At 47.4% G+C, this 17,362-nt stretch overlaps 2 non-coding genes across 2 annotated transcripts; both read left to right on the top strand.

Moving 5' to 3' along the window:
• Positions 1-5,312: 5,312 nt before the first annotated feature.
• On the top strand, positions 5,313-5,384 carry Trnak-uuu (transfer RNA lysine (anticodon UUU)). The gene has a single exon. It is a non-coding gene; the product is annotated as a tRNA-Lys (tRNA).
• Positions 5,385-11,156: 5,772 nt separating this feature from the next.
• Positions 11,157-11,228, top strand: Trnak-uuu (transfer RNA lysine (anticodon UUU)). Its single transcript has one exon. It is a non-coding gene; the product is annotated as a tRNA-Lys (tRNA).
• Positions 11,229-17,362: the final 6,134 nt, after the last annotated feature.

A 17,362-nucleotide genomic window follows, 5' to 3' on the forward strand; every position in this document is an offset into this window, starting at 1 on the left:
CGTGTTTTTCTTTCTTTCTTCTGTATATCAAAAAAATGTTTAGTTCAGTAACCGTAATAAAAAAGACAAGAGCCTAACCACACCCCTATACCTGCTTTGGCATTGTAGACTGCTGACCTATCTCTCTGCATTTCCTCAACGAGCCCCTCATTTTCTTACTATATTATTCTGCGAAAGCCTAGCGAGGGTCTCGGTTCTGGCAGCCTTGATGCCTAGGTAGCATAAGAGGGCTTCCCGTCAGTTACCCACTCATGACAGGCTGTAGACGTTGGAGTCACGCCCCGGGGGTTGAAAAGAAGGTCCCCTTCTCCCCGTGTAGTCAGAGTGGCGATGGCTACCACCCTGAAGTGTCAGATACACTTCTAGTAAATATAAATAGCCCAGAAAGCGAAGGAGAACACAGTCGCCCTGATAGCCGAATTTGTAAGGCATTCGACATGTAATCGAAAGGCATGGGTTCGGTCCCCACTCTGGGCGCGTGTTTTTCTTTCTTTCTTCTGTATATTAAAAAAATGTTTAGTTCATTAACCGTAATAAAAAAGAAAAGAGCCTAACCACACCCCTATACCTGCTTTGGCGTTGTAGACTGCTGACCTATCTTTCTGCATTTCCTCAACGAGCCCCTCATTTTCTTACTATATTATTATGCGAAAGCCTAGCGAGGGTCTCAGTTCTGGCAGCCTTGATGCCTAGGTAGCATAAGAGGGTTTCCCGCCATTTACCCGCTCATGACAGGCTGTAGACGTTGGAGTCACGCCCGGGGGTTGAAAAGAAGGTCCCCTTCTCCCCGTGTGGTCAGAGTGGCGATGGCTACCACCCTCAAGTGTCAGATACACTTCTAGTAAATATAAATAGCCCAGAAAGCGAAGGAGAACACAGTCGCCCAGATAGCCGAATTGGTAAGGCATTCGACATGTAATCAAAAAGCGTGGGTTCGGTCCCCACACTGGGCGCGTGTTTTTTTTCTTTCTTCTGTATATTAAAAAAATGTTTAGTTCATTACCGTAATGAAAAGACAAGAGCCTAACCACACCCCTATACCTGCTTTGGCGTTGTAGACCACTGACCTATTTTTCTGCATTTCCTCAACGAGCCCCTCATTTTCTTACTATATTATTCTGCGAAAGCCTAGCGAGGGTCTCGGTTCTGGCAGCCTTGATGACTATGTAGCTTAGGAGGGCTTCCCGCCAGTTACCCGCGCATGACAGGCTGTAGACGTTGGAGTCACGCCCCGGTGGTTGAAAAGAAGGTCCCCTTCTCCCCGTGTAGTCTGAGTGGCGATGGCTACCACCCTCAAGTGTCAGATACACTTCTAGTAAATATAAATAGCCCAGAAAGCGAAGGAGAACACAGTCGCCCAGATAGCCGAATTGGTAAGGCATTCGACATGTAATCGAAAGGCGTGGGTTCGGTCCCCACTCTGGGCGCGTGTTTTTCTTTCTTTCTTCTGTATATTAAAAAAATGTTTAGTTCATTAACCGTAATAAAAAAGAAAAGACCCTAACCACACCCCTATACCTGCTTTGGCGTTGTAAACTGCTGACCTATCTTTCTGCATTTCCTCAACGAGCCCCTCATTTTCTTACTATATTATTCTGCGAAAGCCTAGCGAGGGTCTCGGTTCTGGCAGCCTTGATGCCTAGGTAACATAAGAGGGCTTCCCGCCAGTCACCCGCTTATGACAGGCTGTAGACGTTCGAGTCACGCCCCGGGGGTTGACAAGAAGGTCACCTTCTCGCCGTGTAGTCAGAGTGGCGCTGGCTACCACCCTCAAGCGTCAGATACACTTCTAGTAAATATAAATACCCCAGAAAGTGAAGGAGAACACAGTCGCCCAGATAGCCGAATTGGTAAGGCATTCGACATGTAATCGAAAGGCGTGGGTTCGGTCCCCACTCTGTGCGCGTGTTTTTCTTTCTTTCTTTCTTCTGTATATTAAAAAAAATGTTTACTTCATTACCCGTAGTGAAAAACAAAAGAGCCTAACCACACCCCTATGCCTCCTTTGGCGTTGTAGACTGCTGACCTATCTTTCTATATATATATATATATATATATATATATATATATATATACATTTATTTAAATATCTGACACTTGATCTGACACTTGAGGGTGGTAGCCATCGCCACTCTGACTACACGGGGAGAAGGGGACCTTCTTTTCAACCCCCGGGGCGTGACTCCAACGTCTACAGCCTGTCATTAGCGGGTAACTGGCGGGAAGCCCTCTTATGCTACCTAGGCATCAAGGCTGCCACAACCGAGACCCTCGCTAGGCTTTCGCAGAATAATATAGTAAGGAAATGAGGGGCTCGTTGAGGAAATGCAGAAAGATAGGTCAGCAGTCTACAACGCCAAAGCAGGTATAGGGGTGTGGTTAGGCTCTTTTCTTTTTTATTACGGTTAATGAACTAAACATTTTTTTAATATACAGAAGAAAGAAAGAAAAACACGCGCCCAGAGTGGGGACCGAGCCCACGCTTACATGTCGAATGCCTTCCCAATTCGGCTATCTGGGCGACTGTGTTCTCCTTCGCTTTCTGGGCTATTTATATTTACTAGAAGTGTATCTGACACTTGAGGGTGGTAGCCATCGCCACTCTGACTACACGGGGTGAAGGGGACCTTCTTTTCAACCCCCAGGGCGTGACTCCAATGTCTACAGCCTGTCATGAGCGGGTAACTGGCGGGAAGCCCTCTTATGCTACCTAGGCATCAAGGCTGCCAGAACCGAGAACCTCGCTAGGCTTTCGCAGAATAATATAGTAAGGAAATGAGGGGCTCGTTGAGGAAATGCAGAAAGATAGGTCAGCAGTCTACAACGCCAAAGCAGGTATAGGGGTGTGGTTAGGCTCTTTTCTTTTTCATTACGGGTAATGAACTAAACATTTTTTTAATATACAGAAGAAAGAAAGAAAAACACGCGCCCAGAGTGGGGACCGAAACCACGATTGTCGATTACATGTCGAATGCCTTACCAATTCGGCTATCTGGGCGACTGTGTTCTCCTTCGTTTTCTGGGATATTTATATTTACTAGAAGTGTATCTGACACTTGAGGGTGGTAGCCATCGCCACTCTGACTACACGGGGAGAAGGGGACCTTCTTTTCAACCCCCGGGGGGGTGACTCCAACGTCTACAGCCTGTCATGAGCGGGTAACTGGCGGGAAGCCCTCTTATGCTACCTAGGCATCATGGCTGCCAGAACCGAGACCCTCGCTAGGTTTCGCAGAATAATATAGTAAGGAATGAGGGGCTCGTTGAGGAAATGCAGAAAGATAGGTCAGCAGTCTACAACGCCAAAGCAGGTATAGGGGTGTGGTTAGGCTCTTTTCTTTTTTATTACGGTTAATGAACTAAACATTTTTTTTAATATACAGAAGAAAGAAAGAAAAACAGGCGCCCAGAGTGGGGACAGAACCCACACCTTTCGATTACATGTCGAATGCCTTACCAATTCTCCTATCTGGGCGACTGTGTTCTCCTTCGCTTTCTGGGCTATTTATATTTACTAGAAGTGTATCTGACACTTGAGGGTGGTAGCCATCGCCACTCTGACTACACGGGGAGAAGGGGACCTTCTTTTCAACCCCCGGGGCGTGACTCCAACCCCTACAGCCTGTCATGAGCGGGTAACTGGCGGGAAGCCCTCTTATGCTACCTAGGCATCAAGGCTGCCAGAACCGAGACCCTCGCTAGGCTTTCGCAGAATAATATAGTAAGTAAATGAGGGGCTCGTTGAGGAAATGCAGAAAGATAGGTCAGCATTCTACAATGCCAAAGCAGGTATAGGGGTGTGGTTAGCCTCTTTTCTTTTTTATTGCGGTTAATGAACTAAACATTTTTTTTAATATACAGAAGAAAGAAAAACACGCGCCTAGAGTGGGGACCGAACCATTCGACATGTAATCGAAAGGCGTGGGTTCGGTCCCCACACTGGGCGCGTGTTTTTCTTCCTTTCTTCTGTATAATAAAAAAAATGTTTAGTTCATTAACCGTAATAAAAAGAAAAGAGCATAACCACCCCCCTATACCTGCTTTGGCGTTGTAGACTGCAGACCTATCTTTCTGCATTTCCTCAACGAGCCCCTCATTTCCTTACTATATTATTCTGCGAAAGCCTAGCGAGGGTCTCGGTTCTGGCAGCCTTGATGCCTAGGTAGCATAAGAGGGCTTCCCGCCAGTTACCCGCTCATGGCAGGCTTTAGACGTTGGAGTCACGCCCCGAGGGTTGAAAAGAAGGTCCCCTTCTCCCCGTGTAGTCAGAGTGGCGATGGCTACCACCTTCAAGTGTCAGATACACTTCTAGTAAATATAAATAGCCCAGAAAGCGAAGGAGAACACAGTCGCCCAGATAGCCGAATTGGTAAGGCATTCGACATGTAATCGAAAGGCGTGGGTTCGGTCCCCACTCTGGGCGCGTGTTTTTTTTTCTTTCTTCTGTATATTAAAAAAAAATGTTTAGTTCATTAACCGTAATAAAAAAGAAAAGAGCCTAACCACACCCCTATACCTGCTTTGGCGTTGTAGACTGCTGACCTATCTTTCTGCATTTCCTCAACGAGCCCCTCATTTCCTTACTATATTATTCTGCGAAAGCCTAGCGAGGGTCTCGGTTCTGGCAGCCTTGATGCCTAGGTAGCATAAGAGGGCTTCCCGCAAGTTACCCGCTCATGACAGGCTGTAGACGTTGGAGTCACGCCCCGGGGGTTGAAAAGAAGGTCCCCTTCTCCCCGGGTAGTCAGAGTGGCGATGGCTACCTTCCTCAAGTGTCAGATACACTTCTAGTAAATATAAATAGCCCAGAAAGCGAAGGAGAACACAGTCGCCCAGATAGCCGAATTGGTAAGGCATTCGACATGTAATCGAAAGGCGTGGGTGCGGTCCCCACTCTGGGCGCGTGTTTTTCTTTCAATCTTTCTTCTGTATATTAAAAAAAATGTTTAGTTCATTAACAGTAATAAAAAAGAAAAGAGCGTAACCACACCCCTATACCTGCTTTGGCGTTGTACACTGCTGACCTATCTTTCTGCATTTTCTCAACGAGCCCCTCATTTCCTTACTATATTATTCTGCGAAAGCCTAGCAAGGGTCTCGGTTCTGGCAGCCTTTATGGCTAGGTAGCATAAGAGGGCTTCCCGCCAGTTACCCGCTCATTACAGGCTGTAGACGTTGGAGTCACGCCCCGGGGGTTGAAATGAAGGTCCCCTTCTCCCCGTGTAGTCAGAGTGGCGATGGCTACCTTCCTCAAGTGTCAGATACACTTCTAGTAAATATAAATAGCCCAGAAAGCGACGGAGAACACAGTCGCCCAGATAGCCGAATTGGTAAGGCATTCGACATTTAATCGAAAGGCGTGGGTTCGGTCCCCACTCTGGGCGCGTGTTTTTCTTTCTTTCTTCTGTATATCAAAAAAATGTTTAGTTCAGTAACCGTAATAAAAAAGACAAGAGCCTAACCACACCCCTATACCTGCTTTGGCATTGTAGACTGCTGACCTATCTCTCTGCATTTCCTCAACGAGCCCCTCATTTTCTTACTATATTATTCTGCGAAAGCCTAGCGAGGGTCTCGGTTCTGGCAGCCTTGATGCCTAGGTAGCATAAGAGGGCTTCCCGTCAGTTACCCACTCATGACAGGCTGTAGACGTTGGAGTCACGCCCCGGGGGTTGAAAAGAAGGTCCCCTTCTCCCCGTGTAGTCAGAGTGGCGATGGCTACCACCCTGAAGTGTCAGATACACTTCTAGTAAATATAAATAGCCCAGAAAGCGAAGGAGAACACAGTCGCCCTGATAGCCGAATTTGTAAGGCATTCGACATGTAATCGAAAGGCATGGGTTCGGTCCCCACTCTGGGCGCGTGTTTTTCTTTCTTTCTTCTGTATATTAAAAAAATGTTTAGTTCATTAACCGTAATAAAAAAGAAAAGAGCCTAACCACACCCCTATACCTGCTTTGGCGTTGTAGACTGCTGACCTATCTTTCTGCATTTCCTCAACGAGCCCCTCATTTTCTTACTATATTATTATGCGAAAGCCTAGCGAGGGTCTCAGTTCTGGCAGCCTTGATGCCTAGGTAGCATAAGAGGGTTTCCCGCCATTTACCCGCTCATGACAGGCTGTAGACGTTGGAGTCACGCCCGGGGGTTGAAAAGAAGGTCCCCTTCTCCCCGTGTGGTCAGAGTGGCGATGGCTACCACCCTCAAGTGTCAGATACACTTCTAGTAAATATAAATAGCCCAGAAAGCGAAGGAGAACACAGTCGCCCAGATAGCCGAATTGGTAAGGCATTCGACATGTAATCAAAAAGCGTGGGTTCGGTCCCCACACTGGGCGCGTGTTTTTTTTCTTTCTTCTGTATATTAAAAAAATGTTTAGTTCATTACCGTAATGAAAAGACAAGAGCCTAACCACACCCCTATACCTGCTTTGGCGTTGTAGACCACTGACCTATTTTTCTGCATTTCCTCAACGAGCCCCTCATTTTCTTACTATATTATTCTGCGAAAGCCTAGCGAGGGTCTCGGTTCTGGCAGCCTTGATGCCTAGGTAGCATAAGAGGGCTTCCCGCCAGTTACCCGCTCATGACAGGCTGTAGACGTTGGAGTCACGCCCCGGGGGTTGAAAAGAAGGTCCCCTTCTCCCCGTGTAGTCAGAGTGGTGATGGCTACCACCCTCAAGTGTCAGATACACTTCTAGTAAATATAAATAGCCCAGAAAGCGAAGGAGAACACAGTCGCCCAGATAGCCGAATTGGTAAGGCATTCGACATGTAATCGAAAGGCGTGGGTTCGGTCCCCACTCTGGGCGCGTGTTTTTCTTTCTTCTGTATATTAAAAAAAACGTTTAGTTCATTAACCGTAATAAAAAAGAAAAGAGCCTAACCACACCCCTATACCTGCTTTGGCGTTGTAGACTGCTGACCTATCTTTCTGCATTTCCTCAACGAGCCCCTCATTTCCTTACTATATTATTCTGCGAAAGCCTAGCGAGGGTCTCGGTTCTGGCAGCCTTGATGACTATGTAGCTTAGGAGGGCTTCCCGCCAGTTACCCGCGCATGACAGGCTGTAGACGTTGGAGTCACGCCCCGGTGGTTGAAAAGAAGGTCCCCTTCTCCCCGTGTAGTCTGAGTGGCGATGGCTACCACCCTCAAGTGTCAGATACACTTCTAGTAAATATAAATAGCCCAGAAAGCGAAGGAGAACACAGTCGCCCAGATAGCCGAATTGGTAAGGCATTCGACATGTAATCGAAAGGCGTGGGTTCGGTCCCCACTCTGGGCGCGTGTTTTTCTTTCTTTCTTCTGTATATTAAAAAAATGTTTAGTTCATTAACCGTAATAAAAAAGAAAAGACCCTAACCACACCCCTATACCTGCTTTGGCGTTGTAAACTGCTGACCTATCTTTCTGCATTTCCTCAACGAGCCCCTCATTTTCTTACTATATTATTCTGCGAAAGCCTAGCGAGGGTCTCGGTTCTGGCAGCCTTGATGCCTAGGTAACATAAGAGGGCTTCCCGCCAGTCACCCGCTTATGACAGGCTGTAGACGTTCGAGTCACGCCCCGGGGGTTGACAAGAAGGTCACCTTCTCCCCGTGTAGTCAGAGTGGCGCTGGCTACCACCCTCAAGCGTCAGATACACTTCTAGTAAATATAAATACCCCAGAAAGTGAAGGAGAACACAGTCGCCCAGATAGCCGAATTGGTAAGGCATTCGACATGTAATCGAAAGGCGTGGGTTCGGTCCCCACTCTGTGCGCGTGTTTTTCTTTCTTTCTTTCTTCTGTATATTAAAAAAAATGTTTACTTCATTACCCGTAGTGAAAAACAAAAGAGCCTAACCACACCCCTATGCCTCCTTTGGCGTTGTAGACTGCTGACCTATCTTTCTATATATATATATATATATATATATACATTTATTTAAATATCTGACACTTGATCTGACACTTGAGGGTGGTAGCCATCGCCACTCTGACTACACGGGGAGAAGGGGACCTTCTTTTCAACCCCCGGGGCGTGACTCCAACGTCTACAGCCTGTCATTAGCGGGTAACTGGCGGGAAGCCCTCTTATGCTACCTAGGCATCAAGGCTGCCACAACCGAGACCCTCGCTAGGCTTTCGCAGAATAATATAGTAAGGAAATGAGGGGCTCGTTGAGGAAATGCAGAAAGATAGGTCAGCAGTCTACAACGCCAAAGCAGGTATAGGGGTGTGGTTAGGCTCTTTTCTTTTTTATTACGGTTAATGAACTAAACATTTTTTTAATATACAGAAGAAAGAAAGAAAAACACGCGCCCAGAGTGGGGACCGAGCCCACGCTTACATGTCGAATGCCTTCCCAATTCGGCTATCTGGGCGACTGTGTTCTCCTTCGCTTTCTGGGCTATTTATATTTACTAGAAGTGTATCTGACACTTGAGGGTGGTAGCCATCGCCACTCTGACTACACGGGGTGAAGGGGACCTTCTTTTCAACCCCCAGGGCGTGACTCCAATGTCTACAGCCTGTCATGAGCGGGTAACTGGCGGGAAGCCCTCTTATGCTACCTAGGCATCAAGGCTGCCAGAACCGAGAACCTCGCTAGGCTTTCGCAGAATAATATAGTAAGGAAATGAGGGGCTCGTTGAGGAAATGCAGAAAGATAGGTCAGCAGTCTACAACGCCAAAGCAGGTATAGGGGTGTGGTTAGGCTCTTTTCTTTTTCATTACGGGTAATGAACTAAACATTTTTTTAATATACAGAAGAAAGAAAGAAAAACACGCGCCCAGAGTGGGGACCGAAACCACGATTGTCGATTACATGTCGAATGCCTTACCAATTCGGCTATCTGGGCGACTGTGTTCTCCTTCGTTTTCTGGGATATTTATATTTACTAGAAGTGTATCTGACACTTGAGGGTGGTAGCCATCGCCACTCTGACTACACGGGGAGAAGGGGACCTTCTTTTCAACCCCCGGGGGGGTGACTCCAACGTCTACAGCCTGTCATGAGCGGGTAACTGGCGGGAAGCCCTCTTATGCTACCTAGGCATCATGGCTGCCAGAACCGAGACCCTCGCTAGGTTTCGCAGAATAATATAGTAAGGAATGAGGGGCTCGTTGAGGAAATGCAGAAAGATAGGTCAGCAGTCTACAACGCCAAAGCAGGTATAGGGGTGTGGTTAGGCTCTTTTCTTTTTTATTACGGTTAATGAACTAAACATTTTTTTTAATATACAGAAGAAAGAAAGAAAAACAGGCGCCCAGAGTGGGGACAGAACCCACACCTTTCGATTACATGTCGAATGCCTTACCAATTCTCCTATCTGGGCGACTGTGTTCTCCTTCGCTTTCTGGGCTATTTATATTTACTAGAAGTGTATCTGACACTTGAGGGTGGTAGCCATCGCCACTCTGACTACACGGGGAGAAGGGGACCTTCTTTTCAACCCCCGGGGCGTGACTCCAACCCCTACAGCCTGTCATGAGCGGGTAACTGGCGGGAAGCCCTCTTATGCTACCTAGGCATCAAGGCTGCCAGAACCGAGACCCTCGCTAGGCTTTCGCAGAATAATATAGTAAGTAAATGAGGGGCTCGTTGAGGAAATGCAGAAAGATAGGTCAGCATTCTACAATGCCAAAGCAGGTATAGGGGTGTGGTTAGCCTCTTTTCTTTTTTATTGCGGTTAATGAACTAAACATTTTTTTTAATATACAGAAGAAAGAAAAACACGCGCCTAGAGTGGGGACCGAACCATTCGACATGTAATCGAAAGGCGTGGGTTCGGTCCCCACACTGGGCGCGTGTTTTTCTTCCTTTCTTCTGTATAATAAAAAAAATGTTTAGTTCATTAACCGTAATAAAAAGAAAAGAGCATAACCACCCCCCTATACCTGCTTTGGCGTTGTAGACTGCAGACCTATCTTTCTGCATTTCCTCAACGAGCCCCTCATTTCCTTACTATATTATTCTGCGAAAGCCTAGCGAGGGTCTCGGTTCTGGCAGCCTTGATGCCTAGGTAGCATAAGAGGGCTTCCCGCCAGTTACCCGCTCATGGCAGGCTTTAGACGTTGGAGTCACGCCCCGAGGGTTGAAAAGAAGGTCCCCTTCTCCCCGTGTAGTCAGAGTGGCGATGGCTACCACCTTCAAGTGTCAGATACACTTCTAGTAAATATAAATAGCCCAGAAAGCGAAGGAGAACACAGTCGCCCAGATAGCCGAATTGGTAAGGCATTCGACATGTAATCGAAAGGCGTGGGTTCGGTCCCCACTCTGGGCGCGTGTTTTTTTTTCTTTCTTCTGTATATTAAAAAAAAATGTTTAGTTCATTAACCGTAATAAAAAAGAAAAGAGCCTAACCACACCCCTATACCTGCTTTGGCGTTGTAGACTGCTGACCTATCTTTCTGCATTTCCTCAACGAGCCCCTCATTTCCTTACTATATTATTCTGCGAAAGCCTAGCGAGGGTCTCGGTTCTGGCAGCCTTGATGCCTAGGTAGCATAAGAGGGCTTCCCGCAAGTTACCCGCTCATGACAGGCTGTAGACGTTGGAGTCACGCCCCGGGGGTTGAAAAGAAGGTCCCCTTCTCCCCGGGTAGTCAGAGTGGCGATGGCTACCTTCCTCAAGTGTCAGATACACTTCTAGTAAATATAAATAGCCCAGAAAGCGAAGGAGAACACAGTCGCCCAGATAGCCGAATTGGTAAGGCATTCGACATGTAATCGAAAGGCGTGGGTGCGGTCCCCACTCTGGGCGCGTGTTTTTCTTTCAATCTTTCTTCTGTATATTAAAAAAAATGTTTAGTTCATTAACAGTAATAAAAAAGAAAAGAGCCTAACCACACCCCTATACCTGCTTTGGCGTTGTACACTGCTGACCTATCTTTCTGCATTTTCTCAACGAGCCCCTCATTTCCTTACTATATTATTCTGCGAAAGCCTAGCAAGGGTCTCGGTTCTGGCAGCCTTTATGGCTAGGTAGCATAAGAGGGCTTCCCGCCAGTTACCCGCTCATTACAGGCTGTAGACGTTGGAGTCACGCCCCGGGGGTTGAAATGAAGGTCCCCTTCTCCCCGTGTAGTCAGAGTGGCGATGGCTACCTTCCTCAAGTGTCAGATACACTTCTAGTAAATATAAATAGCCCAGAAAGCGACGGAGAACACAGTCGCCCAGATAGCCGAATTGGTAAGGCATTCGACATTTAATCGAAAGGCGTGGGTTCGGTCCCCACTCTGGGCGCGTGTTTTTCTTTCTTTCTTCTGTATATCAAAAAAATGTTTAGTTCAGTAACCGTAATAAAAAAGACAAGAGCCTAACCACACCCCTATACCTGCTTTGGCATTGTAGACTGCTGACCTATCTCTCTGCATTTCCTCAACGAGCCCCTCATTTTCTTACTATATTATTCTGCGAAAGCCTAGCGAGGGTCTCGGTTCTGGCAGCCTTGATGCCTAGGTAGCATAAGAGGGCTTCCCGCCAGTTACCCGCTCATGACAGGCTGTAGACGTTGGAGTCACGCCCCGGGGGTTGAAAAGAAGGTCCCCTTCTCCCCGTGTAGTCAGAGTGGTGATGGCTACCACCCTCAAGTGTCAGATACACTTCTAGTAAATATAAATAGCCCAGAAAGCGAAGGAGAACACAGTCGCCCAGATAGCCGAATTGGTAAGGCATTCGACATGTAATCGAAAGGCGTGGGTTCGGTCCCCACTCTGGGCGCGTGTTTTTCTTTCTTTCTTCTGTATATTAAAAAAATGTTTAGTTCATTAACCGTAATAAAAAAGAAAAGAGCCTAACCACACCCCTATACCTGCTTTGGCGTTGTAGACTGCTGACCTATCTTTCTGCATTTCCTCAACGAGCCCCTCATTTTCCTACTATATTATTATGCGAAAGCCTAGCGAGGGTCTCAGTTCTGGCAGCCTTGATGCCTAGGTAGCATAAGAGGGTTTCCCGCCATTTACCCGCTCATGACAGGCTGTAGACGTTGGAGTCACGCCCGGGGGTTGAAAAGAAGGTCCCCTTCTCGCCGTGTAGTCAGAGTGGCGATGGCTACCACCCTCAAGTGTCAGATACACTTCTAGTAAATATAAATAGCCCAGAAAGCGAAGGACAACACAGTCGCCCAGATAGCCGAATTGGTAAGGCATTCGACATGTAAAAGAAAGGCGTGGGTTCGGTCCCCACTCTGGGCGCGTTTTTCTTTCTTTCTTTTGTATATTAAAAAAAATTTTTAGTTCATTAACCCTAATAAAAAAAAACAAATGAGCCTAACCACACCCCTATACCTGCTTTGGCGTTGTAGACTGCTGACCTATCTTTCTGCATTTCCTCAACGAGTCCCTCATTTCCTTACTATATTATTCTGCGAAAGCCTAGCGAGGGTCTCGGTTCTGGCAGCCTTGATGCCTAGGTAGCATAAGAGGGCTTCCCGCCAGTTACCCGCTCATGACAGGCTGTAGACGTTGGAGTCACGCCCCGGGGGTTGAAAAGAAGGTCCCCTTCTCCCCGTGTAGTCAGAGTGGCGATGGCTACCACCCTCAAGTGTCAGACACACTTCTACTAAATATAAATAGCCCAGAAAGCGAAGGATAACACAGTCGCCCAGATAGCCGAATTGGTAAGGCATTCGACATGTAATCGAAAGGCGTGGGTTCGGTCCCCACTCTGGGCGCGTTTTTTTTCTTTCTTTCTTCTGTATATTAAAAAAATGTTTAGTTCATTAACCGTAATAAAAAAGAAAAGAGCCTAACCACACCCCTATACCTGCTTCGGCCTTGTAGACTGCCGACCTATCTTTCTGCATTTCCTCAACGAGCCCCTCATCTCCTTACTATATTATTCTGCGAAAGCCTGGCGAGGGTCTCGGTTCTGGCAGCCTTGATGCCTAGGTAGCATAAGAGGGCTTCCCGCCAGTTACCCGCTCATGACAGGCTGTAGACGTTGGAGTCACGCCCCGGGGGTTGAAAAGAAGGTCCCCTTCTCCCCGTGTGGTCAGAGTGGCGATGGCTACCACCCTGAAGTGTCAGATACACTTCTAGTAAATATAAATAGCCCAGAAAGCGAAGGAGAACACAGTCGCCCAGATAGCCGAATTGGTAAGGCATTCGACATGTAATCGAAAAGCGTGGGTTCGGTCCCCACACTGGGCGCGTGTTTTTCTTTCTTTCTTCTGTATATTAAAAAAATGTTTAGTTCATTAACCGTAATGAAAAGACAAGAGCCTAACCACTCCCCTATACCTGCTTTGGCGTTGCAGACCACTGACCTATCTTTCTGCATTTCCTCAACGAGCCCCTCATTTCCTTACTATATTATTATGCGAAAGCCTAGCGAGGGTCTCAGTTCTGCAGCCTTGATGCCTAGGTAGCATAAGAGGGTTTCCCGCCATTTACCCGCTCATGACAGGCTGTAGACGTTGGAGTCATGCCCCGGGGGTTGAAAAGAAGGTCCCCTTCACCCCGTGTGGTCAGAGTGGCGATGGCTACCACCCTCAAGTGTCAGACACACTTCTACTAAATATAAATAGCCCAGAAAGCGAAGGATAACACAGTCGCCCAGATAGCCGAATTGGTAAGGCATTCGACATGTAATCGAAAGGCGTGGGTTCGGTCCCCACTCTGGGCGCGTTTTTTTTCTTTCTTTCTTCTGTATATTAAGAAAATGTTTAGTTCATTAACCGTAATAAAAAAGAAAAGAGCCTAACCACACCCCTATACCTGCTTCGGCGTTGTAGACTGCCGACCTATCTTTCTGCATTTCCTCAACGAGCCCCTCATCTCCTTACTATATTATTCTGCGAAAGCCTGGCGAGGGTCTCGGTTCTGGCAGCCTTGATACCTAGGTAGCATAAGAGGGCTTCCCGCCAGTTACCCGCTCATGACAGGCTGTAGACGTTGGAGTCACGCCCCGGGGGTTGAAAAGAAGGTCCCCTTCTCCCCGTTTGGTCAGAGTGGCGATGGCTACCACCCTCAAGTGTCAAATACACTTCTAGTAAATATAAATAGCCCAGAAAGCGAAGGAGAACACAGTCGCCCAGATAGCCGAATTGGTAAGGCATTCGACATGTAATCGACAATCGTGATTTCGGTCCCCACTCTGGGCGCGTGTTTTTCTTTCTTTCTTCTGTATATTAAAAAAATGTTTAGTTCATTAACCGTAATGAAAAGACAAGAGCCTAACCACTCCCCTATACCTGCTTTGGCGTTGCAGACCACTGACCTATCTTTCTGCATTTCCTCAACGAGCCCCTCATTTCCTTACTATGTTATTATGCGAAAGCCTAGCGAGGGTCTCAGTTCTGGCAGCCTTGATGCCTAGGTAGCATAAGAGGGCTTCCCGCCAGTTACCCGCTCATGACAGGCTGTAGACGTTGGAGTCACGCCCCGGGGGTTGAAAAGAAGGTCCCCTTCTCCCCGTGTGGTCAGAGTGGTGATGGCTACCACCCTCAAGTGTCAGATACACTTCTAGTAAATATAAATAGCCCAGAAAGCGAAGGAGAACACAGTCGCCCAGATAGCCGAATAGGTAAGGCATTCGACATGTAATCGAACGGCGTGGGTTCGGTCCCCACTCTGGGCGCGTTTTTTTTCTTTCTTTCTTCTGTATATTAAAAAAATGTTTAGTTCATTAACCGTAATAAAAAAGAAAAGAGCCTAACCACACCCCTATACCTGCTTCGGCCTTGTAGACTGCCGACCTATCTTTCTGCATTTCCTCAACGAGCCCCTCATCTCCTTACTATATTATTCTGCGAAAGCCTGGCGAGGGTCTCGGTTCTGGCAGCCTTGATGCCTAGGTAGCATAAGAGGGCTTCCCGCCAGTTACCCGCTCATGACAGGCTGTAGACGTTGGAGTCACGCCCCGGGGGTTGAAAAGAAGGTCCCCTTCTCCCCGTGTGGTCAGAGTGGCGATGGCTACCACCCTGAAGTGTCAGATACACTTCTAGTAAATATAAATAGCCCAGAAAGCGAAGGAGAACACAGTCGCCCAGATAGCCGAATTGGTAAGGCATTCGACATGTAATCGAAAAGCGTGGGTTCGGTCCCCACACTGGGCGCGTGTTTTTCTTTCTTTCTTCTGTATATTAAAAAAATGTTTAGTTCATTAACCGTAATGAAAAGACAAGAGCCTAACCACTCCCCTATACCTGCTTTGGCGTTGCAGACCACTGACCTATCTTTCTGCATTTCCTCAACGAGCCCCTCATTTCCTTACTATATTATTATGCGAAAGCCTAGCGAGGGTCTCAGTTCTGCAGCCTTGATGCCTAGGTAGCATAAGAGGGTTTCCCGCCATTTACCCGCTCATGACAGGCTGTAGACGTTGGAGTCATGCCCCGGGGGTTGAAAAGAAGGTCCCCTTCACCCCGTGTGGTCAGAGTGGCGATGGCTACCACCCTCAAGTGTCAGACACACTTCTACTAAATATAAATAGCCCAGAAAGCGAAGGATAACACAGTCGCCCAGATAGCCGAATTGGTAAGGCATTCGACATGTAATCGAAAGGCGTGGGTTCGGTCCCCACTCTGGGCGCGTTTTTTTTCTTTCTTTCTTCTGTATATTAAGAAAATGTTTAGTTCATTAACCGTAATAAAAAAGAAAAGAGCCTAACCACACCCCTATACCTGCTTCGGCGTTGTAGACTGCCGACCTATCTTTCTGCATTTCCTCAACGAGCCCCTCATCTCCTTACTATATTATTCTGCGAAAGCCTGGCGAGGGTCTCGGTTCTGGCAGCCTTGATACCTAGGTAGCATAAGAGGGCTTCCCGCCAGTTACCCGCTCATGACAGGCTGTAGACGTTGGAGTCACGCCCCGGGGGTTGAAAAGAAGGTCCCCTTCTCCCCGTTTGGTCAGAGTGGCGATGGCTACCACCCTCAAGTGTCAAATACACTTCTAGTAAATATAAATAGCCCAGAAAGCGAAGGAGAACACAGTCGCCCAGATAGCCGAATTGGTAAGGCATTCGACATGTAATCGACAATCGTGGTTTCGGTCCCCACTCTGGGCGCGTGTTTTTCTTTCTTTCTTCTGTATATTAAAAAAATGTTTAGTTCATTAACCGTAATGAAAAGACAAGAGCCTAACCACTCCCCTATACCTGCTTTGGCGTTGCAGACCACTGACCTATCTTTCTGCATTTCCTCAACGAGCCCCTCATTTCCTTACTATGTTATTATGCGAAAGCCTAGCGAGGGTCTCAGTTCTGGCAGCCTTGATGCCTAGGTAGCATAAGAGGGCTTCCCGCCAGTTACCCGCTCATGACAGGCTGTAGACGTTGGAGTCACGCCCCGGGGGTTGAAAAGAAGGTCCCCTTCTCCCCGTGTGGTCAGAGTGGTGATGGCTACCACCCTCAAGTGTCAGATACACTTCTAGTAAATATAAATAGCCCAGAAAGCGAAGGAGAACACAGTCGCCCAGATAGCCGAATAGGTAAGGCATTCGACATGTAATCGAACGGCGTGGGTTCGGTCCCCACTCTGGGCGCGTTTTTTTTCTTTCTTTCTTCTGTATATTAAAAAAATGTTTAATTCATTAACCGTAATAAAAAAGAAAAGAGCCTAACCACACCCCTATACCTGCTTTGGCATTGTAGACTGCTGACCTATCTCTCTGCATTTCCTCAACGAGCCCCTCATTTTCTTACTATATTATTCTGCGAAGGCCTAGCGAGGGTCTCGGTTCTGGCAGCCTTGATGCCTAGGTAGCATAAGAGGGCTTCCCGCCAGTTACCCACTCATGACAGGCTGTAGACGTTGGAGTCACGCCCCGGGGGTTGAAAAGAAGGTCCCCTTCTCCCCGGGTAGTCAGAGTGGCGATGGCTACCTTCCTCAAGTGTAAGATACACTTCTAGTAAATATAAATAGCCCAGAAAGCGAAGGAGAACACAGTCGCCCAGATAGCCGAATTGGTAAGGCATTCGACATGTAATCGAAAGGCGTGGGTTCGGTCCCCACTCTGGGCGCGTGTTTTTCTTTCAATCTTTCTTCTGTATATTAAAAAAAATGTTTAGTTCATTAACAGTAATAAAAAAGAAAAGAGCGTAACCACACCCCTATACCTGCTTTGGCGTTGTACACTGCTGACCTATCTTTCTGCATTTTCTCAACGAGCCCCTCATTTCCTTACTATATTATTCTGCGAAAGCCTAGCAAGGGTCTCGGTTCTGGCAGCCTTTATGGCTAGGTAGCATAAGAGGGCTTCCCGCCAGTTACCCGCTCATTACAGGCTGTAGACGTTGGAGTCACGCCCCGGGGGTTGAAATGAAGGTCCCCTTCTCCCCATGTAGTCAGAGTGGCGATGGCTACCTTCCTCAAGTGTCAGATACACTTCTAGTAAATATAAATAGCCCAGAAAGCGACGGAGAACACAGTC

The sequence above is a fragment of the Haemaphysalis longicornis genome, unplaced genomic scaffold (assembly GCF_048455015.1).
Source record: "Haemaphysalis longicornis isolate Haplotype H1 unplaced genomic scaffold, Haemaphysalis longicornis Haplotype H1 scaffold_6, whole genome shotgun sequence".
In the NCBI taxonomy this organism is placed as follows: domain Eukaryota; kingdom Metazoa; phylum Arthropoda; class Arachnida; order Ixodida; family Ixodidae; genus Haemaphysalis; species Haemaphysalis longicornis.